At 43.9% G+C, this 25,564-nt stretch overlaps 1 protein-coding gene across 1 annotated transcript in view; it reads left to right on the forward strand.

Moving 5' to 3' along the window:
• LOC106567921 (Down syndrome cell adhesion molecule homolog) overlaps positions 1 to 25,564 on the forward strand; it is a 136,124-nt gene that overhangs the window by 39,449 nt on the left and 71,111 nt on the right.

Consider the following 25,564-nt stretch of genomic DNA (forward strand, 5'->3'; position numbering starts at 1 on the left):
ACTTCTGCAGGGTTATATTTTGTACCATGTTGATACAGACATCAACCACACCTGTGTAATGTGTAATGTGTAATGCATAGCCTTCTGAAAACAACTCCTCTTAATCCATGTCTGGTTCGCTCTGATTCTGTCTTTAGACAGAAAAATATGACATGTTGGCAACATACTTTTAATGATTGAATATAAAAATCTAGGAATCTTGATCAACTCAATGGAAGGAAGAGCTCAGTCATCCAGGCCAGGGGGAGTCCCCTCCCTTCTCTCTCCATCCCAGGTCTGCCAGAAGAGGATAGTGTATAGTGATGATGAATCCCTCCAAGGTCATGATGCTAATCAGAACAGGGAATAATGAAGTTAATTCATTCACCAGGGAGGGAGGGAGGGAAGGAGATGCTCCGCCAGGATAAAGGTGACCTGCCTATAGGTGTTTCCAAGGCTACAGTACTTCCCCACCAGGGGAAATCACCTTGATAGATAGGTCGACATATTGAGCAGCTGGGATAGTGATATCCCTGTGTACTGAATACCAGAGTGGGTTCTGGGAATTCTACCCCCCACCCATCTCGCCCCACCTAGTCGCAGTCTCCCCTACCCAGATGCACTGTCATGTCATGTCCTACTCTTAGAAGTTATTTATTGAAAGCTGTGATAAGGCACCTTGAGTTTGATGTGGTATTGAAGAACAGATGGGGAAGGGATGACTGGAAGATCTATGCTAAGTAGTGTGTCTACACTGTAAGGCCCTTACCTTAGAGGTTGTTTCTTTGTAGGTGTTTGTATTAGGACATTTTCATATTATGGATAGTGATTCTTCTGTTTTGGAATAGCAAGTAAAAAAGTAGGTAGCAATTAGTAGATTGATGATTTAATAATAGGCTTCATGATCACAATGTTTACCAATGATCAATTTGGAAATTGTATTAGTTTCATTGATAGTGATTCAATGAAACTGTTGTTGTGTAATACATGCAAATGTTGGTGGTGTTTTTAATGATTATATTCTACACATTTGATGTAATAAAATTAAACTAGATATATTTTAATAGAATAGTTTAATTGTAAAATATAACACATTTATATTTTGATATTACATTTTTATTAGCAACATTTTTAATTAGATTTTATCTACATAATATAATTCAATTCTTGAATAATTATTTTCATGCGTATATTTTTTATTTTATTGGTATGTTAAAGATATTTATAAAATGTATTTGTTTTTGTGTTTCAATTCAGTCAACAAATGATGTTATGTATTACAAAATATATTTAGAATAATGTATTTACATGTATTTATATAGAAAGTAATACTATTTCATATATATAAGAGTGACATACTTTTTAAAAGAACAATGGCCCATCACAGATGAGCTCTTCTTTGATAAAGATATCCACTGTGTTCCCATGTTGGCATATCAAGGCCAGTTACTCCCTGGACCCTATCCTCCTGCTATGCACACGGAAAGCTTATACTCACATAACTCAAGTACACATTGCCTATGTATGGTGGAAAGTGTTACAGTGCACTGCATTTCCAGCATTTTCTCTCTCTGAGGTGTAGAAATCTATTTGCTTTTGGAAGCTGCTTGCATAATCCTTTAGTTACACTTGGCAGCTGCAGAGACAGATACAATAGTAGGAGAGTTGGTTGTAAAAATAATTCTGGGCACAAAGAAATTTAACTGATAAGTGTATGTGTGTAGGGTCCTTTGCATAATCCAGGCTAATCTATAACAGAACACAGAATGAAGTGTGTTAACTAAAAAGAACAGTGACAGCATTCAAATTCACAGGAAACCTTTTAATTGGCATGATGCAACATGATCTGGTTTGTGTTATTGCTCTTGTCCATGCCTTTGATTTTTGAAATTTTGAATTTTTTGATCACGCAATTGAATATGCAAAATAATTTGCTTCTCGCTTTCTTCAGGTTTTATAGACTACCAGTGAGTACCATTTAGATTGTACTGTATGTATGAAATATACAAAAAAGAACAGAAAAAAATATACGATTTCTGTCAATTAAATATTGAATAATTACATTATATTTAATGTGATGTCCTTTATGTTTGAGGTATTAATATTTGGCTGTCAGGAGTCCCATAACATTCCTGATCCTCAGTACAGTAAATATCAATTTGGTTGCTGAGGTTCTCAGTTGATTTTGTCTGAGGCACCTGATTGGTGCATTGGGTGGATGACTCGTCGAATGCTTAGCCAATAGCGTTTTCTGCACTAACACTCTTTTTTTCTAAATAAATAAATTGCCTGGAGAAATTGAACAAAACAGTTGAGAAAGGGAGCAAGGCTTTCATCTCATTGAGAAGCACATATTAGCTGTGGTGGGAAGATAAGCTACTCTCTCTCAACAGCTATTAAGCTCACTGTATGGTAGCCAGTTTCTTCTTTTTTAATTGTGCTTGGTTTTTACAAGCTTTCGCCTGTGTGCACTCACGACACTGTGGCGTAGATTTCACTGTGTGTGTGTGTGTGTGTGTGGTGTTTGTCAAATGACGGGCAACCGTTGAACCTGCAGAAACATTATGCAAACTCCAAAATGGAGGCCAGACCATGTGACCTTGTGCAGCCATTTTCTCTCCGTCTCACTGAGAGACACACACACACACACACACAGCGATCACTAAGGGGTCTCTCTCACACACCCCTAGGACGGTAGGGGAGAACCTCCTTCTGTGGAAGGCACCATGTACTTCTCTTTGCGCTACATAATTTCCTGCCATTTAAATGCCATTAAAAAATATATGTTTTCAGCAATTTATGAACTGATATATTGAAAAATATAATACACTGAATATTTTATTTGAAAAGATGCGTGTTTTAAGTATTTACAAATGCCAAATTGAGTTTTCCTTCAGGCGTTTAATATATTATGGATAGGCTATTTTTATACTATTTATTCAGTTTCTTTCTATTTCTATTATTTATATCTGTTATGAATTCTCAGTGAATGGAATTCTAGAATTTGATAGCAGTGTACAGTTATTTTGTTTGTTTTGCACCGACGTGGTCCAATACAGACTCCTCCAATCCTTGAATGGCACATTTAATACTCTACAATTAATGCTCTATAACATATGTTATAATTGACATTGTAGATAAACATCTGTTTGGATTTATCCTACTGTCTGATTCCTTGGGTGTGATGTGTCACTGATTACATTGTGTGTTTCTGGTGCCTTGATCCCAGTTTAGCCCCAAACCAGGATTACTTTTCCACAAAGCCTGGGTCAGTGAGCGCAACGTAACCCAAGGTTTCTTGGCATCCATGGCAATACTCTTGAAGAAAAAGCAATCAACTATCTTATACAACAGATAGTTCTTAATCTCCTGACAATCAGGGTGAATAGACAGACAGAGAAGGCCGCTGGTAATGAGTTTATTCTTTCTAAGGAGCAGTGCTGGGAGCAATGGGGTTATGTTGTGACCAAACAGCAGCCATTTTGTGAGCAGGCCTCTGTTACTTTATCAAAGACAGTGCTGCCTGATACTCACTGAATATTGAATAAATTAATTGATCAATGTAGAAAAAATATAATCGGCACAGTCTCCCTTTGCTATCGCCCCTGGACTGTTGATGAAATACTTTTAACAACGGAAATTAGTTCTGAAGCAAATATAGTCAATGTCTTATGATCAGCTTTGTAAATATTGTGAAGTGATAATTTGGTCCATTCTCTATTCTCGTTTTTGTTTCTGTAACATAAGGAGAAATATAAATAAACACTTCTAGGAACATTTAACACATTAAATCTATGCCATGCCCTATTAAATGTAACCCTTTAGAATCCATAGCTGGGGAATATTCTACCAAACATTCTGACTTTATAGAAAGTACTTGATGTCTGTTTTAGTTTTTTTCATTTATCTCTTTATTTTTTTGAATTTATTTTTTAACCCCTTTTTCTTCCCAGTTGGTAGTTACAGTCCTGTCCCTTCGTTGCAACTCCCGTACGGACTCGGGAGAGGCGAAGGTTGAGAGCCATGCGTCCACCGAAACACAACCCAGCCAAGCCGCACTACTTCTTGACACAACGCCCGCTTAACCTGGAAGCCAGCCAAACCAATGTGTAAGAGGAAACACCTGTCGACCATGTCAGCGTGCATTGCGCCCGGCCCGCCACAGGAGTCGCTAGTGCGCGATGGGACAGGAACATCCCTGCCGGCCAAACCCTCCCCTAACCCGGACAACGCTGGGCCAATTGTGCGCCACCCCATGTGTCTCCCGGCTGCGACAGAGCCTGGACTCGAACCAGGATCTCTAGTGACACAGCTAGCACTGCGATGCAGTGCCTTAGACCCCTGCGCCTCTCGGGAGGCCTGCATTTTAATTTATCTCTCATAAAAGTTCAGACAACTCCAGCATGATTGCGTTGGTGACACAGACACTGCATCAGATATATGATGCTGTATTCTACTGATAGAAACTGAGACAGAGACAGGAAGGGACGTGACATTCATACCATGCCAGAGAACAAAAACCCAGAAACAGGTGTGCTTGTTTATCAGCCACGATCATTTCTCTTGTGTGAAAGAGTGACGCTATAATGGCACTATTGTCTGTACAGGCAGAGCAAACAGTCAGGTGAGGTGATCAGCCAGCCAATTCAAATAGCCCATAATGGCTGTTCTAAAGGTTGTTTCTCTAAGGCTTGTTTGCTTGCTGCTCTGTGGCTCTGTGGCCGTGTGTCTGACAGATGGGTCTACAGGGATTATACCTGCTAATGAGTGGAGGAGGAGCTGGAGGAGGGGGGTGAAGGGGTTGTGGGGATGCATGGGACAGGACGGGGGCAGCAGTGTGAGTAGGTTGTTACAGTTATGAAGTCACATTGCTAAATAACTTGACCGACCCTGTGAACCCTGTGAGCTTATCTGTGGCAAGCGGACTCCTCTCCTCTCCTCTCCTCTCCTCTCCTCTCCTCTCCTCTCCTCTCCTCTCCTCTCCTCTCCTCTCCTCTCCTCTCCTCTCCTCTCCTCTCCTCTCCTCTCCTCTCCTCTCCTCTCCTCTCCTCTCCTCTCCTCTCCTCTCCTCTCCTCACAACACAACAGCATCCTGTTGAGCCGGCTGCTAAGCCCTTTATGGAGGGATGGAGAGGAGGGAAATCTAGGGGGAGGGCAGGTTGTTGTCATGGCAATCTTTTTTTATATCTACACCCTCTCCATATTGTTTTCTTTTTTTAGGAAATGCATGGCTGTACCATTGAAAAAACGGACCATAGTTTTGCCACATGGAAAAAGAGCTGCAGTCTGAAGTTGTGTGACTGCATAATGCTCACAGTAGTTTTCCATCCACATGCACAGTATAATGTCCACTCCCACCCTCATGTCACTTATAAGAATACTCTGACGACGTGCCCAAGGTTGATGCCTTGTCTTTTATAAGTGGATAACTACTGCACTGACCTTAATAACTCATTGTTAAGTGCCATAGAGACAGATACCTCTATGTCTAGATAGATATCTCTGTGACCTCTGCCTGGGATTCCAACATCATTCCTTCCCTCAGAGTTTTCCTGATCTACTGGTCAAGTTGTTTTCCAAACCCCCATTCTCAGCAACAGTTGTGCAGCTGTGGCAGGCCTGAGGTCAGAGAGTCAGGTCAGTATGCCAGCCCAGACCAGCTCTAGCTTGGTCTCTACCCAGGGGGGGGCTCACTCTGCCTGCATCCGTCCAGTCGCTCAGTCGGGTGCTCTTCTGCCAGGATTAAAGCTAGCCACCCCTGGTCTGGTCCAGACAGCATGGCTTTAATATGTCTCTAATCCCACCAACATATGGAGATGGCAGGAATTAACGCAGCGGAAGAAAATAAATGAGTTAAAGCAGCCAGTGGCTTAAGGGCCCCAATATTTGGTCTTGGGTGACCCGTCTACCATGCCGCAGAGTTTCTTGGGACAGATTAGGACACTTCTGGAAAGCCTTGAGTGACGGCATGGCTTGGTTCTTTGAGTGTTATCTCACTCAGATGCATTTCAGTAACATACTGTATGAATAAAGGACACCTTGTTCATGCCTTGAATTTTCTTCAATGCATGCTCCTACAGTGGTGCCTGTTCAGATTATTTTGGGGTAGAGGGTGCAGGTAGGAGGATGGTGGGGGGTATGACAGTTTGAATGAGGTGCTTTGAGGTGCTAACACCCGTCCCCATAGGGCTAGTTCACATCATAGGCTAACACATCACCATCCCTGACCCCATTGCACTCCTGGTATCACCCCAGCCCAGCCCAACCACCCTCCTGCAGCACAGCCAGATCCTGTTAAATAGGATTAGACTGGCTACCTGCCTAGCTGCTGCTCAATGCTTAGAATGGTACTCTTATGCATCTCCTGGTTTACAAATGGCTGCCAAAAACAACATGTGACTATTTATATTGAATAATAATACCATACTATGATACCTGTTCTGCCAATCTCCATTGGTTAGCTTTGGTACTACTAATGCTATCCCCTCAGTACTGATTTACATAGCTTAGCATTGTTAGTTAAGCATCGTTAGCGGGGCGTTTCATGCCTAATTGGGATCTATTGGGTGGCCTCACACTTAAGGGCACTCAGGCTCAAGGCAATTAGCTGCTTTGATGCTGACTGACTGCTCTGTGTGTTTTTCTACCTCGTCACATTTCTACGTCCATGTTGCACTGCACTGTAAATGCCAGTGATATAGGCCTTTTGGTTTGAAAGTATAGTGCACACACTAGACAAAATCCCATGATTTGAACATGGAGACAAAAAGGGGACGTTTGTAGGACAGACAGAGCAGTCTGTTTTCTTAAAGCGCATGATGTGACGTGCCCAAAGCGGCCTCCCTTTTTCTTTAGGACCAGTGGACACCAATTCCACAGGGTAAGAGGCTTTGTGGCCAAATCCCCTGTTGATCTTTATAAAGTTTGTGTCTTACAATTAAGTACAGATGGTTTGCCACTGTAAGGCTAGTAAATAACTAGGGCCTCTATTTTTGCCAGGGGTTTTTACTGGTAATCCCACTATGTAACAGTTTACCAAGATTTAAATCTGCCAAGGCTTTACCTCGCCCACTTCTCCCTATCCCTCACTCCATCAAAAAGCTCCTTATCCTCATTTGCATATGCTATCATTAAGTGGGAGCACACACAGAGGGAGCAAATGACTATATCTGTTAACATGGACAGGCATGATGCCAGTAATCTCTTTTATTCATCCTCTCAGTTTAGAAATCCACATCTATAGACGCAGAGGCATTGTCTAGCCGCAAATCTCTCTGTTTTGTCGTAGAACTTGGGGTATAGATGAGTGACTAACAGTGCAGGCACAAACACACACAAACACACACACCTTCTGAAAAAAACCTGATGAAAAACGTAATAGATAGATACATGAATAAAAGACAACATGATATGTATAAAATAGTAGATGTGGTCACACTTTATTTGGATAGTCCAGATAGTACATCTGTAGATGCTCTACAAATGGTCATTCTATCGACATACTATCTGTTGATATAACCCAACCCCTCTGAATCAGAGAGGTGTGGGGGGCTGCCATAATTGACATCCACGTCTCCGGCACCTGGGGACTGCTTGCTAAGGTTACGTTAGGATTAGGGTTACATTTCGATTTAGAATAAGGGTTAGCCCAGGGCTCGCCAACTCTGTTCCTGGAGAGCTATTGTCCTGTAGGTTTTCGCTGCAACCTTTAACTAGAGCACCTGATTCTAATAATTAGCTGGTTGATAAGCTGAATCAGGTTAGTTATAACTAAGGTTGGAGTGAAAACCTACAGGAGGGTAGCTCTCTAAGAACAGGGTTGGAGAACCCTGGGTTAGGGTAAGGGTTAAGGTTAGGGTAAGGGGTAAGGTTAGGGTTAGGACAAGGGTTAGTCGTTAGTTGAAATGTTACTGATAGTCTGTAGATATTCTGTAGAGTATCTACAGATGGACTAACTAAATGAAGGGCTACCATAGATGTTTTGGAGGATTTGAAATCTCAGGGAGATAGCCTAGTGGTTGGGCTAGTAGCCGAAAGGTCACTGGTTCAAGTCTCCCAGCCGACTAGGTGAAAAATGTAGCGATGTGCCCTTAAGCAAGACACTTAACCCTAATTGCTCCTTTAAGTCGCTCTGGATAAGTGTCTGCTCAATGACTAAAATGTAAATTGCTACAGTGGCTTGCGAAAATACTCAACCCCCTTGGCATTTTTCCTATTTTGTTGCCTTACAACCTGGAATTAAAATGTATTTTTTGGGAGTTTGTATCATTTGATTTACACAACATGCCTACCACTTTGAAGATGCAAAATATTTTTTATTGTAAAACAAAAAATAAATAAAAAAATAAAATAACTGAAAACTTGAGCGTGCATAACTATTCACCCCCCCAAAGTCAATATTTTGTAGAGCCACCTTTTGCAGCAATTACAGCTGCAAGTCTCTTGGGGTATGTCTCAAAAGCTTGGCACATCTAGGATTTTTGCCCATTCTTCAAGGCAAAACTGCTCCAGCTCCTTCAAGTTGGATGGGTTCCGATGGTGGACAACAATCTTTAAGTCATACCACAGATTCTCAATTGGATTGAGGTCTGGGCTTTGACTTGGCCATTCCAAGACATTTAAATGTTTCCCCTTAAACCAGTTGAGTGTTGCTTTAGCAGTATGCTTAGGGTCATTGTCCTGCAGGAAGGTGAACCTCTGTCCCAGTCTCAAATCTCTTGAAGACTGAAACAGGTTTCCCTTAAGAATTTCTCTGTATATAACGCTATCCATCATTCCTTCAATTCTGACCAGTTTCCCAGTCCATGCCAATGAAAAACATCCCCACAGCATGATGCTGCCACCACCATGCTTCTGTGTGGGGCTTTTGTTCTCGGGGTGATGAGAGGTGTTGGGTTTGCGCCAGACAAGGCCTTGATGGCCAAAAAGCTCAATTTTAGTCTCATCTGAGCAGAGTACCCTCTTCCATATGTTTGGGGAAACTCCCACATGCCTTTGGTCATGTGTTTGCTTATTTTTTTCTTTAAGCAATGGCTTTTTTTCTGGACACTCTTCCGTAAAGTCCAGCTGTGTGGAGTGTACGGTTTAAAGTGGTCCTCTGGACAGATACTTCCATCTCCACTGTGGAGCTTTGCAGCTCCTTCAGGGTTATCTTTGGTCTCTTTGTTGCCTCTCTGATTAATGCCCTCCTTGCCTGGTCCGTGAGTTTTGGTGGGCGGCCCTCTCTTGGCAACCTTGATCTGTACTTCTCCACAACTTTGTCCCTGACCTGTTTGGAGAGCTCCTTGGTCTTCATGGTGAAGCTTGCTTGGTGGTGCCCCTTGCTTAGTAGTGTTGCAGACACTGGGGCCTTTCAGAACAGGTGTATATATACTGAGATCATGTGACAGATCATGTGACACGTAGATTGCACATAGGTGGACTTTATTTAACTAATTATATGACTTCTGAAGGTAATTGGTTGCACCATATCTTATTTAGCGGCTTCATAGCAAAGGGGGTGAATACATATGCACGCACCACTTTTCCATTTTTTATTTTATAGAATTTTTCGAAACAAGTAATTTTTTTCACTTCACTTCACCAATTTGGACTATTTTGTGTATGTCCATTACATGAAATCCAAATAAAAATCTATTTAAATTACAGGTTGTAATGCAACAAAATAGGAAAAATGCCAAGGGGGATGAATACTTTTCCAAGGCACTGTATAGCATACCTTAAACAGGTCAGTTTGAGTGTAAGTCATTACTGGATCAGATTGTTAGATTATCTAACTAATATGTGAGTCAGGTTATGTCTTCAGTCATGTGCAGTAGGCCTGTACATCATTAGGGCTGTGGAGTAACAGGAGTAGTTACCTCAGCCTATCTGCTGGGTGAACCACAGATATATCACAGTATCATAAACATGATGCTATTTGCTTAACTTTGGTCTGTAGATAATGTATGATTTGAGCTACAGTCCACATAAGAGGCCCGTTAAGCCCAACTTTCCCCTGGGACGGTGCTAGGGCCCAGAGCAAAGCAGGCCTTAATGAGGAGAGCACCATTGGCAGGGGTTACTGCCAACATCCTGAAATTGTGATAATCAGAAAAATAACCAACTCCTCGGCAACAGTTGATCCCCATATGCTGCTTTTCACATTCGACTGCTCTCAATATTCAAATATATTTATACATGGTCTGTAAGTGGGGAGCTCCGCTCCGCTCCGGATTCATCTACATAAGACGGTAGTTACGCTGGAGCTGGAGTGCCTTGGGATAGGAACAGATGGGAGCGTTTAGCAACCTTATCACCACCCCCCTCAACCTCTCCTTCTTTTCTCTCCTCTTCTCTACCCTTCTCCCCACGCGCTACCCCCCGCCGGCTGTTCAGTTAACCTGTCACTTGTCATTGCCCAAAAATTCAAGGTATCATATGCCTCGCTGTGACTTCCTCCCTCCTCCCCCCTTTCTCTCCCCCCTGTCTCCTTCACAATGGCATGAAAGTCCCCTGTCGTCTCTTGAAACATAAGGATGTGGCTTTTCCTCTCTGTTGTCGCGTAGTGCGTGGCGCTGGTTGTTACCTTTTGATACAGAGTGTGTTCCTGAGATCACAGACCCCATGTGTAGCTCCTCTTGCATAATGAGGGGAGTCTGTTAACGTGACACTGCAGTCACAAGCAGTGCAGCAGGCATGACACACTGGAGCAAAAATACTTCTGATAACCATGAGATAACTCTGGAATGTTTGTAGAAGACACCAAAGCTTTGTCTTTGTCAGTTTCACTCACTGTGCTGCTGTGTCTCTGAATACCTCTCTACTACCGTGACATCATCATACCTGATCCAATCCAGTTGATAGATACATCCCCTTCTTGGAAATGGGACTGATTGTGTGGCCTCACTGATTGACTGTAAGATAATCAGGACTGGAGTATTACTGGTTATGATTGGTTGTTGTTTTGTCCAAAGTATGTTAGACCAGTGTATGTTTATAAAATGTTGAATCGTTTATAAAGTAAATTATAAGCATTTATAAAGGCTTATTCACAAGTTATTGTAACTTAATAGTGTGTAAAAAGATGATCATAGTGGATGGGATTTGGTTCCTGTTGGAATTTCGAACTGTTGTCCATCCACAGAGGGCAGCTCCCAGCAGACATTGCAACGCCCACAGTTTGTTGTTGTTGTTTATGTTGCTTTCATAAGGTCATCCCCACCACATGGGGCAGCATATTTACAACAGCCATCCCATAGTTCTGTTTGTCCCTGACAGTCTGTTTATATGTGGGCTCCCCTCACCCCATTCTAAAGGTCAAAGAGCTATTACACTCATCCTCACAACACTCCAAGACTGTCACAGTAGTTCCATCACTATCGGTTAGCTACTGGTTTACTGGTCTGCCTTATTCAATCATTGCACGACTAAAGGATGCTTATGGGTGAGTCAGAGTATAGTGAATGGCAACAGGACTGGTGTGATTTGGGTTGGAGAAAATTAAAGCACAAAACCTATGAATCGGTCAATTCCACTCTATTTCTCTGATAAATGCTCTAATCCAATACATTTAGTGTATGTAACTGAGAGTTGATAATAAATAGAGAGTAAATAGCTACATATGCTATATCTATCTGTATGGACTGAGATGATATTGTATTCACAGAGTGAAATGCAGACCCAATCCTCTGCAGTTCCAGTCTGCACTGTGTGTCTCTAGGAACAGGAACAGCCAGGTCAGGTTGTTAGCAGCAGAGCTCTGACAGTCCAATCCAGCACACATTCACCAGACTCTTTTGTTTTTACCTTCCTTTCTTCTGCCAAGAAAAAAAGAGGGTGCATCGCTCCTTGGAGTAACCCACTGACACCTCCCTCTGATCTGCCTGCTTTCTTCCTACCCCCCTCTCCTCTCCTCTCCCTCCCTCCATCCATCCATCCATCCATCCATCCCTCTCTCCCCTCCTCCCCACCCTCTCTCTCTCCCCATGCTCATGTCATCTCCTGAGAGTCAGTCTCCTGGTTGCCACAGTAACCAGTTCACCTCTCTCTCTCCAGTCTCAGTGCACCTAAAGAGAAGAAAGAATATGTCTGCTGGCGAGGAGAGAGAGAAAGAGGGAGGGAGAGAGAGAGGGAGGGGGGAAGGAGGGAGCAAGGCTTGAAGTGAGTAAGAGCCTAGACATACACCCTTCCCAAAAAAGGGGGATAGACATGTTTCAGTAATGGAAAATTGCTGTTTCACATTTCTGTCTTTCTTCTGTTTTTATCCAGCGCCATGAAGAATTCCCCCAGAACAGATACAGCTGCTAGTGGGTGAGAGAGAAAGAAAGAATAGGAGAGAGATGGAGGGGAGAGAGGGAGAGAAAGGGAGATATGAGAAAGAGAGAGTGGGAAAAGGCGGTGTGTGTGTGTGGAGAGTGTGGGGGGGGTCTGATATGACAACCTTGCTTTTGCACATTTGCAGGCTTCACAGGACAGTCATATTTTTTCAAAATCCCCCATCACAAATCACCATCCACCAATCCCTACCCGGTCTCCCTCCCTCCCTCCACTTTTCCCCATCCCAGTTTACTGGTGGAAAGGGAGCTGTCTCTGTCTGCCCTGCCAGCCTCAGCCCCAGTGTGCCCTGCATGCGTTCTTGTTCCAAAGACAAGGCTAGTCCTTCGTCGCTTTGCTCTGCGCCCTACTACAGGCGCTCAGACACTGCCAATTACACCCACATTACCACCTCATTACCCTGGACGCAACAGCCACTGCTACTGCAGCAATCACAACTAAAACGCAATATAAATCAATTACATTCATTTTGACATTATTTGCAAGAGTGTTTTTTTCAATGGATGGGGGGTGGGGGCTGTCACATGTTAAATGCTCTCCTGGTGATTGTGGTAATTTAGAGCGATATGGTAATGTAGTGTTGATGGCTATTTCCCTAAGCAGTTTTTTTATGTATTAATCTTGTGGAATTACCTTTCAGTGATGTGAGATGATTTAGGTATTTTAGATGACGCGTACTGGGTAGTAGACTAAGCATTTAATATGATCACCTCAACCATTACCAATACAGTTATTATACTATTATCCTCATCCTCATCATCATCATCCTATGTATGTTGTGCTCTTTACGTGCCAAATATACTCACATACATTTCCCCTCTTACAGAATGCAAATGACTAAGTAGTGGAACCTTGATTACATTGATGGTGCATTGATTTGTAATGGAGGTACCTAGCCTCACTGTCTCTCTGACAGTATGGTGTATGTGTCGTCCCTGCAGACTCCAGCACAGTCAGCCCATCCAGAGCTTCTCCAGACTAGAGGCAGAGCCATCATTGAGCATGATGTTAATGGAGTTCCCTCCTGCTGGTTAACGAGGGCAGGCAGACACGCTGCACTAATTGCTCTGTGTGATATATAACAGCCAGCCAGGCAGCCTGAGTCTGGGACAGAGAGCGCACGAACGCAATGAGACTGAGACAGCAGCTGCTTGCCTTCCTCTTAGCCCAATATTTGCTTATTAACCCTGGGCTGGCTCTGGCTCTGGCCTAGTGCGTCTATGGGGAGACTGGGGTTATATATCAACAGCAGAGGGGCTGTGTTGTGGCATGCATGGTCCCTGGGATGCTGGTTTTTGACTAATTTAGAGCCTTGTAATCTCCATAGGAGGACTCAGGGTGCAGTGTTTGAGTGTCAGTGTCAGCGGAGGCAGACATCTCTGTCTCTCTGCCTGCCTGCCTGCCTGCCTGCCTGCCTGCCTGTCTGTCTGTCTGTCTGTCTGTCTGTCTGTCTGTCTGTCTGTCTGTCTGTCTGTCTGTCTGTCTGTCTGTCTGTCTGTCTGTCTGTCTGTCTGTCTGTCTGTCTGTCTGTCTGTCTGTCTGTCTGTCTGTCTGTCTGTCTGTCTGTCTGTCTGTCTGTCTGTCTGTCTGTCTGTCTGGCTGGCTGGCTGGCTGGCTGGCTGGCTGGCTGGCTGGCTGGCTGGGTTGTTTAGAGTGATACAGATGTAGAATCTTAATTTGAGCCAGTTTGCTAGAGTCAGTAGCATATCCATCTGCCTTGCCTCTCTGACACCAAGGAGGGATGAAATCCTAACAAAGGTCTTAGGAAAACCAGCAGTAATTAGTGATACATAGACAGAAATGACTCGCCAACTACCACCCTCAGCAGGCTAGAGACCTGGGAGACTGTGATGTAGTAGTTTGAGAATACAGAAGATAACATGGAATAGCTTACTGCAACGGCACCCCATTGAATACATCTGGAAAATAATTGTATTTTCTCTGTGAATAACTGTGGTTAATTGACTATGCACTGACCTGCACAGTATGTTCAACCTGTAAACAGAGAGAAACACAAGTGGGAAGAGAAGCCTCAGAGGGGAGGAGAGATGAGGAGCTCTGTTCTTTTCTTTTCTGTCTCCACGGTAACATTGATTGATATTCTTCAGGTGGAGCAGCAGGGCTGACCACTGCAGGCTAACATTCCACTCCACCGCCAGAGGGGTGGAGGGAGGGAGAGGAATAGGAGTGGTGGAGGCTCGGAGACAGGAAGGGAAGTAGAGAGAGCGAGGGGGGTGGTAGAGGTAAGGGTAGAGAAAAGTGCACGGAAATAGAGAGAGGGGGAGGGGAGAATCAGTAGAATATCTGTTGGTCAACCCCCAGACACTCTTGTATCGACACCGTTGAAATGAGGCACACTATACTTTGCGCACACATGTGAGTGTGACTGCATATGTGTGAGTGTGTGTGTGCCCTGTGCAGTTGGCTATAAATCTGAGGCTGGACTAATGAATGTGTCTAGGCCACAGTGACCCTGTGTCCTAACTGTTACCATGGCAACACAGGGCCACCTTTGCATGAAAGTGGCCTGCCTGGCCACTCCCCCCTGCCTTCACCTCTTGTGAGGGGAGAGAGAGAGAGAGAGACAGAGAGACAGAGAGAGAGAGAGACAGAGAGACAGAGAGAGAGAGAGACAGAGAGAGAGAGAGAGAGAGAGAGAGAGAGAGACAGAGAGAGACAGAGAGAGACAGCGAGAGATGCAGGGGTTCTCTCTCTGTGCTCTACTGTGTGTTCATCTCACACGTCTTCTTTATTAAGAGGTAGTCGGGCAGAACACTATAATTAATTAATTACACACACACACAAGCACACACACACACACCAATTTACTGAGCACTCTCCCAACTTTACTCTCCATTGGTTGGCTTCACTCTTTTTTATTCGAAACATTACAAACAGTACAGTGTCAGGTAATCAACTTAAACAACTCCCCTGTAGCATCATACAGTATCTTTATTCCAGGGCAAAAGGTTTTTTAGAAGGTCAAAAGCCAGTTTATATGCAGCATGATACAAGTGATTGTGATTGTTTTATCTCAGTAAAACATATATATGTTGAACTGCATCAATCAAACAGCAGCTGTTCATATGAAAGATTCCCAACTATAATATGCCAGATAATCTGCTGTTATTAGCTAGAGCGAGTGAGGTAGAGCACGGAGAGATGTCTTCACTCAGCGTCTTCTCTCTCCCTCTCTCCTTCTTTCTCCCTCTCCCTCTCTTTCTCCTCTATCTCTCTCTCCCTCTCGCTCCGTCTGGCTCCTGAATATTTAATGGAGCTGAATTACAGAGGCCCTCAACCATAATAAATGGAGAATCAGACAATTAAAGCAGAAGCGCCTGGGCTTTGAGTCTTACCTCTCCCAGAGGAGTCAGAGATTATTTAAAGTGGCACACTGTTTGATTATCTAATCCTCCCCTTGCCCTTCTGTTTTACTTACCGCGATGCAGCACTGCACTGTGCTGCACACTGCCTGCTCCCTCCGTTTGCCTCCGCAAATTACCATGAAATGCCAATGAACACTCAATCTATCTAAGACCAGTCTATACTATAGGGGTTAGATCTGAGGAAGGACCTGAAGTCACTTCCACTGATCTTTTTTTTTTTCTTCTTCTCACTTAATTGACTTGGTTTTTAACAGAGGTTTGGTTTAGCTAGGGATGGCCTGGTTTTCAGAGCTGGTATTGACATCAGATGTTTTTGTGTGTGTGCGAGAACCATAGACATTAAAACCAGTAAATAGTGATAGCGCTGATGTCATCCACATATTCCTATGAAAAACTCCCGATGGCGCATGAAGTATTTGAATTTAAAGCGCTTCATATTGCTGAATGGGGCTGAATGGCACCAAAAAATTGCTAAGGATCATGGTGAAAGTGGCCGTAACTAGCAAAGGTCATGGTCGATGTAGTCGTTTTCGTCCTGCCTGAGAGAGTCAACCTTAATGTCTATGGCATGAGGGCGCGAGCCTCCTCGTAGCCTGCCAACCTGTGATTGGTCTGTGCCAGCACATTGTCCTGTGTGACGACAAATATAGTAGTCAGAATGGATCTCTGTTTAATTAAATATCTCTGTTTAATTAAATATCTCTGTTTAATTAAATATCTCTGTTTGTAGTGAGCTTTAAAAGAATTCACCATGGTGATGGAACTTGATTATAATAAACATGTTTTTTTTCCCCAAAACAGCCATAAAAATATAAATGTTTGGCCGTTCTGCCGATCGTAACTTTCTAGGGCAGACCAGTAGCCGACCTGCAGAGGTCGTGACTTCACGTTCCAGACCGGACACTGGGGGGCGTGAACCCACACGTGGAACCTCTCACTCCTTGATGGTTGCTGACATCCAGAGAGGTGACTCAGGACAGGTGAAAACACTGATCTCTGTATGGACTATTGAACAGAGAAAGTGAGAGATTGGAGAAAGGCCTACTTTTTTGTCATGTGCATACAAAGCACATTTTTTTCACACGCGGCATCATTTTGGGTGTTCAGATCATAGATATTAATTGAATAGATAGTGATAGCTAACTTAATGCTTGCCAGTGCCATGTGGTTGCCCCATGCACAAAAGTTTCACATCAGTGCAGCTGAGAGGGGAGATCTACTATACATATTCATGAGGTATACAGCTGAGGCCCAACACTGGGGCCATTTAGCGTCAGCCAGGGAGAAGCCAATGATAGCATTGTAAATGCACAGCCATCAGTGGCTTAATGACTTGAGTCTAATACTGGCCAATTAAGACGCACAGTCACTCACCATGGCCCAATGGCCCCCATTCATTTCAGAGGAAATAGAGTCTGAAGTGAGCCTGTGTTCACATCCCAAAAACGTATGTGTGTGTGCGTGCGTGTGTGGGTTGGCCAATGTTTAGCTCAGAAAGGAACCTTAGCCCCAATACATACAAACCTTAGCTCCAATGTGAACTGCTTAAATACAGTAGGTGTGTGTAGGAGGGGACAGTGCTGAACAGCTGTAAGTTAGTCCTAATGATCAGAATGAGCACTGATACACAGCTCTGCCCATCATAATATCATCACATACTAATCACGCTCTAAAGCCACTACTGTCTGTGTACGTGTGTGTGACCCTATTTTAGTTATTCTTGTATCAAGGGAACATAGTCACGGCCTGCCGTTGTCATGGGATTGTTGTACTGCAGACGATCATTTATTTGTTTTTGATCATTCTGACTACCTTGATCCTCATAGGATGTATCAATATATGAACGTTAGGTATTCATTTAAAACATGCTGTGCAATGACCAACGACAGACAGTAATGAGTGATTGATCCAGTCTCTTGCTCCAGGGCATCGTTAGTTAGACTATTGTTGTCTTGTCACTGGGACAATGTTAAATGTCCATCCACAGTTAATAGCAGTAGTGTGTGTTCAGTCTGGCAGAATATGACATCTTTATCCTCCACTCTGGCGTACACGCCTACGGAAGGAGGGAGTCGTCAGCCCCAGGCTACTGTAACTAGTTAATGAGCAGAGGGATGTTTCTCCTGATTATCACCATGTAGAGAAACTGTTGCTCACTCAACTGCATACATACTGTACATCTACAATACATGGTCTGCCTGGATTTAATGATAGATAGATAGATAGATAGATAGATAGATAGATAGATAGATAGATAGATAGATAGATAGATAGATAGATAGATAGATAGATAGATAGATAGATAGATAGATAGATAGATAGATAGATAGATAGATAGATAGATAGATAGATAGATAGATAGATAGATAGATAGATAGATAGATAGATAGATAGATAGATAGATAGATAGATAGATAGATAGATAGATAGATAGATAGATAGATAGATAGACCGTAACTTGCCTTACTGTCAGTGTGTTCCCAAACTGTAAGCTCAACCAGGTAAGAGAGAGGAACATATACGCAATATATAGAGAAGTATTTGGCTATTTCAGCCACACCCATTGCTGACATGTGTATAAAATTGAGCACACCGCCATGCAATCTCCATAGACAAACATTGGCAGTAGAATGGCCTTACTGAAGTGACACCGTCATAGGATGCAACCTTTTCAACAAGTCAGTTCGTCAAATTTCGACCCTGCTAGAGATTTCCCGGTCAACTGTAAGTGCTGTTATTGTGAAGTGAAAATGTCTAGGAGCAACAACAACTCAGCCGCAAAGTGTTAGGCCACACAAGCTCACAGAACGGAACCACCGAGTGCAGAAGCGTGTAGCGCGTAAACATCGTCTGTCCTCGGTTGCAACACTCACTACCGAGTTCCAAACTGCCTCTGGAAGCAACGTCAGCACAAGGACTGTTTGTCAGGAGCTTCATGAAATGGGTTTCCATGACCGAGCAGCCTCACACAAGCCTAAGATCACCATGCACAATGCCAAGCGTCGGCAGGAGTGGTGTAAAGCTCGCCACCATTGGACTCTGGAGCAGTGGAAACACGTTCTCTCGACTGAAAAGAAACACGTTCTCTCTTTCAGCTTGACAATGCCCCCGTGCACAAAGCGAGGTCCATACAGAAATGGTTTGTCGAGATCGGTGTGGAAGAACTTGACTGGCCTGCACAGAGCCCTGACCTCAACCACATCGAACACCTTTGGGATGAATTGGAACGCAGACTGCAAGCCAGGCCTAATCGCCCAACATCAGTGCCCGACCTCACTAATGCTATTGTGGCTGAATGGAAGCAAGTCCCCACAGTAATGTTCCAACACCTTGTGGAAAGCCTTCCCAAAAGAGTGGAGGCTGTTTTCGCAGTAAATGGGGGACCAACTCCATATTAATGTCCATGATTTTGGAATGAGATGTTCAATGAGCATGTGTCCACATACTTTTGGTCGTGTAGTGTAGCTAAGGAAAAGATTATGTGTATTATTTTGTGTATCTGGAAACTTGTGTGTGTACTAACTTACTGTACGTGTGTGTGTGTTTCCATTGTGAGCTTAGCACATTATGCAGACAATTGTTTGGTAGGAAGGTGCTGGGATAGGGATAGCGTTGCCCTGACAACCCCAGTAGCTGTCAACAGCTTCCTGTAATGGTGACAAATGGTGGTTATTACAGGAGGGGTAATATGGTGGAATCCCCCTCTACTGAACTGTACTGTACTGTCTTAGAGATACAGAGCTTCTCCTAAGGACTGACAATTAATAAGACCAGGCCTTATTACAGTACAACTCAGGGCTTCTTCTACTCTGATACTCCCTCATATACAGGACATGACTTACTGTACATAACAGGCCTGTGTTGAAAATAATTATAGTGAAATCTTTTGAACACATTGAGCGTTTGATTGAGCATGCCAGGAGTGCCTGATGGGCAGGTTTTGAACCTGTGGGACTATTCCATAGATTCCATTGCGCTAGACAACCTCAATCAAGCACAGCTAAAGTATTTGACAGAAAACAAGTAGTATTTGCACCCAGACATGGCAGACGCCGCTGCATAGGACCTTGATGTGTTGTTGTTCAGAAAATGTTTTTTAAAGAGTCATTCAGAAGTGGAGAGAAAACACAATAATTATGCAGTTCATGTCTTTTCAACAGCAGCTTCAAGTCTGAGCGCAGCAGGGAACACACACACACACACACACACACACACACACACACACACACACACACACACACACACACGTACATACACACACAGAGGGAGTAGACAGAGAGAGCGTGTAGAGGATATATTCATTATAGATGCAGATAGCTGCAGGTGGGCCAGCGTACTGCTGTTCATGTCAGGTAGTGTGAGTTTGTGTGGCCAAGGTTACAGTGACAATAATAACCCCTGTCTCTGGGGGTGAACCAACCTCCACTCCCCAACACGGCACAGCCTGGCAGAGACAGCCTGGCAGAGACAGCCTGGCAGAGACAGCCTGGCAGAGACAGCCTGGCAGGGAGCACAAGCTATTGCTAGTCGGCTGACTCTGCAGGGACTGGGCTTCTGCCCTACTTGGAGGATAATCAAATGATGATGAAGCAAATTTCTATTTTTGTTGTTGAAAGATAGCTTGGGTGTATTTTTTTATTTACGCGAGCTGATCAGCTGCCACAGTTCAAAGTTCAAAAGGGATGTTAAAAGTTTTTATGCTCATAAAAGACAGCTTGCATTTTGACAATATAACATTAGCCTAACTCAGCAAAGGGATGTGAGAAATGTTTCAGCGAGAAGCATTTTAATACCTGACTATATCTTATCTCCCATCTAGAGAGAGACAGAGAGCGAGGCTGTGAGGTCGGAGTCTTCAAGCGCCTGTTGGGATCTGTCAAACAGACACGGCTGACATTTTTATGAAAATTGCTCTGCCTGGCCATGATCTGTATTAGCATATGAAAGTTGTCTTCTTCTCTTTTTTTCTCTCTCTCTTGCACATTGGTGTATGCTAATTTGTAAGTCATTTCAGATGACAGAGAGTGGTTGTATCCCAGAGGTGCTGTCTCTTTCTCTCTCTCCCTTTCGCTCTCTCTTTCTAACCTCCCATACTGTCTCAAACTCTCTCTCCCATACGCTCTCTTTCTCTCATAGTCTATTTCTCTCTCCCCTCGTGTCTCTATCAGTGTAGAATCAGCTGAAGCCTCAGAACTGTGCTGCAGGTCCTACGCAGTGGTCCTTTTGTCAACAGTCATGGAGAAAGCCACCTTTTAGGAAGATGGTCACCCAGCAAGCATAGGCCAGCCTGGAGAAAGAGTTCAACAATGCCACCATGTGTCTCCCAAGGAGAGATGATTTGTTAATGTTATTCATTTTTGTGTGTAAGGTTGTTGAGTTATTTTATCTGCAAAATTGCCAAAAACTGAATTTCCTAAATGGAAACAGCATGAGAGGACATGGCTATGATTCAGTCAGAATTTGTGAAATCCCCCATGTAGAGAATACAGTGTACATTAGTGCTCACTGCAGAATCTATTGAGCGGAGGCTCACAGAGGGTGACTTGTGTCCCTGATCATGGCCATGCCAAGCACCTGGCTAGAGGAAGGAGAGGGGAAGGGGATGGATGGGGATTGGTGCCACCTGGGGTTTGGTGATACCATTGCCATCCCCTCACACACACACATGCATCACACACACACACGCACACATCACACAGCTCTGCGTTATCACGGAGGGCTCTCTCTCTTCCCTCGTCTGCGTTAGTATTCAGTAGGCGGACTGGGGGGAGCAAGGGAGGGCGTAGTACAGCCCTGTGGATCGTTATTATTGACCAAGCCTCTGTGTAGCCCTGTGCTGCGGAGACAAGTCCACACGCACACACACACACGCACACACACACACACACACACACACACACACACACACACACACACACACACACACACACACACACACACACACACACACACACACACACACACACACACACACACACACACACACACACACACACAGTGTAGTTGCTGTAGTGTGGGTCAGTTGAACATTCCATAATCACAATTATCCATAAATAATAGTTAAAAAATATATTGATAAAATAAATATAATCATGAATGGTCGTAGAGAGAAATCCCATCCTAAGCATGCATCAGGAATCTGATTTCAGCCCTCCACTGAGAGGAGGAGACGGATTCAATAAACAACAATCTAGAGGATCTGTGTTTGTGTAATTGTGTGTGTGTGTGAGCAAGACTGTGTGTGTGTGTGTGTGTGTGTGTGTGTGTGTGTGTGTGTGTGTGTGTGTGTGTGTGTGTGTCACATGGAAACACACACACACCTCGCTCCACACTGACTTTGAGGTACGCGAGCACACACACACACACAAACACGCACGCGCCAACACACATTACTCGCTCTCCGTTGTCATGGATTAGATGAAACCTGTTATAATGAAAGCGCTTCTCATTCATAAGCCTGTAGAACAAAATCTTGTCAGCTTTTGACGCCAAGCAGCATGCCAGGCGAAGTTCAGGGGAAAGGAGGATCAAAGAAGGAAGGGCAGGAGAGACTGACTGATTCCCCCTACTTTGATATATGTTATTTATAATCGCTTGGAAATGAATTATTTTTCTTAACCTGCATGTCTGTCTCACTTAGGGTTGTCTTGTCTTGAAGAAAATAAAGAACAGTTGAGTTGTTTAATAGCTTGTAAAATATCACATCTACTGAGGAGTGTAATTGGTTTAGAAAACACTAGGATTCCATTCTCCTCTGCTATAAGGTTTAGCAGAGATGATGTGTTTGTCTAGCATGCAAGTACACACACACACACACACACACTCTCCTTTCCCCCTCATTTTACCAGTGGTTGCTTCTCACACACAACTGCATGTAAATCACAAGCTGAAAAGCCCTTCAGGATATCAAATCCATGCTCTAACTAGGTCAACGCTCGCTCCTCACAATACACTGCCGCTACTGCATCCTCCTCGCCTCCCTCTCTCTCTCCTTTTCTATCTGCACTACATGACCAAAAGTATGTGGACACATGCTTGTTGAACATCTCATTTCAAAATCATGGGCATTAATATGGAGTTGGCCCCCGCTTTGCTGCTATATCAGCCTCCACTCTTCTGGGAAGGCTTTCCACTAGATGTTGGAACATTGCTGCAGGGACTTGCTTCCATTCAGCCACAAGAGCATTAGTGAGGTCGGGCACTGATGTTGGGCGATTAGGCCTGGCTTGCACTCGTCGTTCCAATTCATCCCAAAGGTGTTCGATGTGGTTGAGGTCAGGGCTCTGTGCAGGCCAGTCAAGTTCTCCCACACTGATCTCGACAAACCATTTCTGTATGGTCCTCGCTTTGTGCACGGGGGCATTGTCATGCTGAAACAGGAAAGGGCAATTTCCAAACTATTGCCACAATGTTGGAAGCACAGTATCGTCTAGAATGTCATTGTATGCTGTAGCGTTAAGATTTCCCTTCACTGGAACTAAGGGGCCTAGCCCGAACCATGAAAAACAGCCCCAGACCATTATTCCTTCTCCACCAAACTTTACAGTTGGCACTATGCAATTGGGCAGGTAGCGTTCTCCTGGCATCGCCAAACCCATATTCGTCCGTCGTACTGCCAGATGGTGAAGCCAAAGAACGTGTTTCCACTGCTCCAGAGTCCAATGGCGGTGAGCTTTACACTACTCCAGCCGATGCTTGGCATTGTGCATGGTGATCTTAGGCTTGTGTGCGCCTGCTCGGCCATGGAAAACCATTTCATGACACTCCCGACGAAGAGTGCTTGTGCTGACGTTGCTTCCAGAGGCAGTTTGGAACTCAGTAGTTAGTGTTGCAACAGACGATTTTTACGCGTGACGCGCTTCAGAACTCGGTGGTCCCATTCTGTGAGCTTGTTTGGCCTACCACTTCGCGGCTGAGCCGTTGTTTCTCCTAGATGTTTCAACTTCACAATAACAGCACTTACAGTTGACTGGGGCAGCTCTAGCAGGGCAGAAATTTGACGAACTAACTTGTTGGAATTGTTGCATCCTATGATGGTGCCACTTTGAAAGTCACTGAACTCTTTAGTAAAGCCATTCTACTGCCAATGTTTGTGTATGGAGATTGCATGGTTGTGTGCTCGATTTTATACACCTGTCAGAAACGGGTGTGGCTGAAATACCCGATTCCACTAATATGAAGGGGTGTCCACATACTTTTGTATATACAGTGCATTCGGAAATTATTCAGACCCCTTAACTTTTTCCACATTTTGTTACATTAGAGTCTTATTCTAAAATGTATAAAATAGTTTTTTATCCTCATCAATCTACGCACAATACCCTATAATTACAAAACAAAAACAGGCTTTTAGAAATGTTGGCAGATGTTAAAACATTTATAACTGTAATATTACATTTTCATTTTCAGACCCTTTACTCAGTACATTGTTGAAGCACCTTTGGCAGCGATTACAGCCTCGAGTCTTCTTGGGTATGACGCTACAAGCTTGGCACACTTGTATTTGGGGAGTTTCTCCCATTCTTCTCTGCAGATCCTCTCAAGTTCTGTCAGGTTGAATGGGGAGTGTCGCTGCGCAGCTATTTTGAAGTCTCTCCAGAGATGTTCGATCGGGTTCAAGTCCGGGCTCTGGCTGGGCCACTCAAGGACATTCAGAGACTTGTCCAGAAGCCACTCATGCGTTGTCTTGGCTATGTGCTTAGGATCATTGTCCTGTTGGAGGGTGAACCTTCGCCCCAATCTGAGGTCCTGAGTGCTCTGGAGCAGGTTTTCATCAAGGATCTCTCTGTACTTTGTTCCGTTTATCTTTCCCTCGTTCCCGACTAGTCTCCCAGTCTCTGCAAAAAGCAGGTGCTGCCACCACCATGCTTCACCGTAGGGATGGTTCCAGGTTTCCTCCATACATGACGCTTGGCATTCAGGCCAAAGAGTAAAATCTTGGATTCATCAGACCAGAGAATCTTGTTTCTCATGGTCTGAGAGTCCTTTCGGTGCCTTTTGGCAAACTCCAAGCGGGCTGTCATGTGCTTTTACTGAAGAGTGGCATCCGTCTGGCACACTCTACCATAAAGGCCTGATTGGTGGAGTGCTGCAGTGATGGTTGTCCTTCTGGAAAGTTCTCCCATCTCCACATAGGATCTCTGGAGCTCTCTCAGATTGACCATCGGGTCTTGGTCACCTCCCTGACCAAGGCCCTTCTCCCCCGAGTGCTCAGTTTGGCCGGGCGGCCAGCTCTAGAAAGAGTCTTGGTGGTTCCAAACTTCTTCCATTTAAGAATGATGGAAGCCACTGTGTTCTTGGGGACCTTCAATGCTGCAGAAACGTTTTGGTACCCTTCCCCAGAGCTGTGCCTCAACACAGCTCTACGGACAATTCCTTCGACCTTGGTTTTTGCTCTAAAGCTCTATGGACAATTCCTTCGACCTAGGACCTTATATAGACAGGTGTGTGCCTTTCCAAATCATGTCCAATCAATTGAATTTACCACAGGTACACTCCAATCAAGTTGTAGAAATATCTCAAGGATGATCAATGGAAACAGGATGCACCTGAGTTCAATTTCGAGTCTCATAGCAAAGGCTCTGAATACTTATGTAAATACGTTTTTCAGTTTTTTATTTTTAATGAATGTACAAAAATATCTAAAAACCTGTTTTCTCTTTGGCATTATGGGCTATTGTGTGTAGATTGATGAGGAAATGTTTTTATTTAATCCATTTTAGAATAAGGCTGTAACATAACAAAATGTGGAAAAAGTCAAGGGGTCTGAATACTTTCCAAATGCACTGTTATAGTGTATCTCTTTCTTTCTCTCTATTTCACGTTCTCTCTGTGTTTTCTCCTTCTTTATTTCAACTCTCCTCTTTCTATCAAATGTAAAATAT

This window comes from Salmo salar, chromosome ssa13 (assembly GCF_905237065.1).
Source record: "Salmo salar chromosome ssa13, Ssal_v3.1, whole genome shotgun sequence".
Classification (NCBI taxonomy): Eukaryota; Metazoa; Chordata; class Actinopteri; order Salmoniformes; family Salmonidae; genus Salmo; species Salmo salar.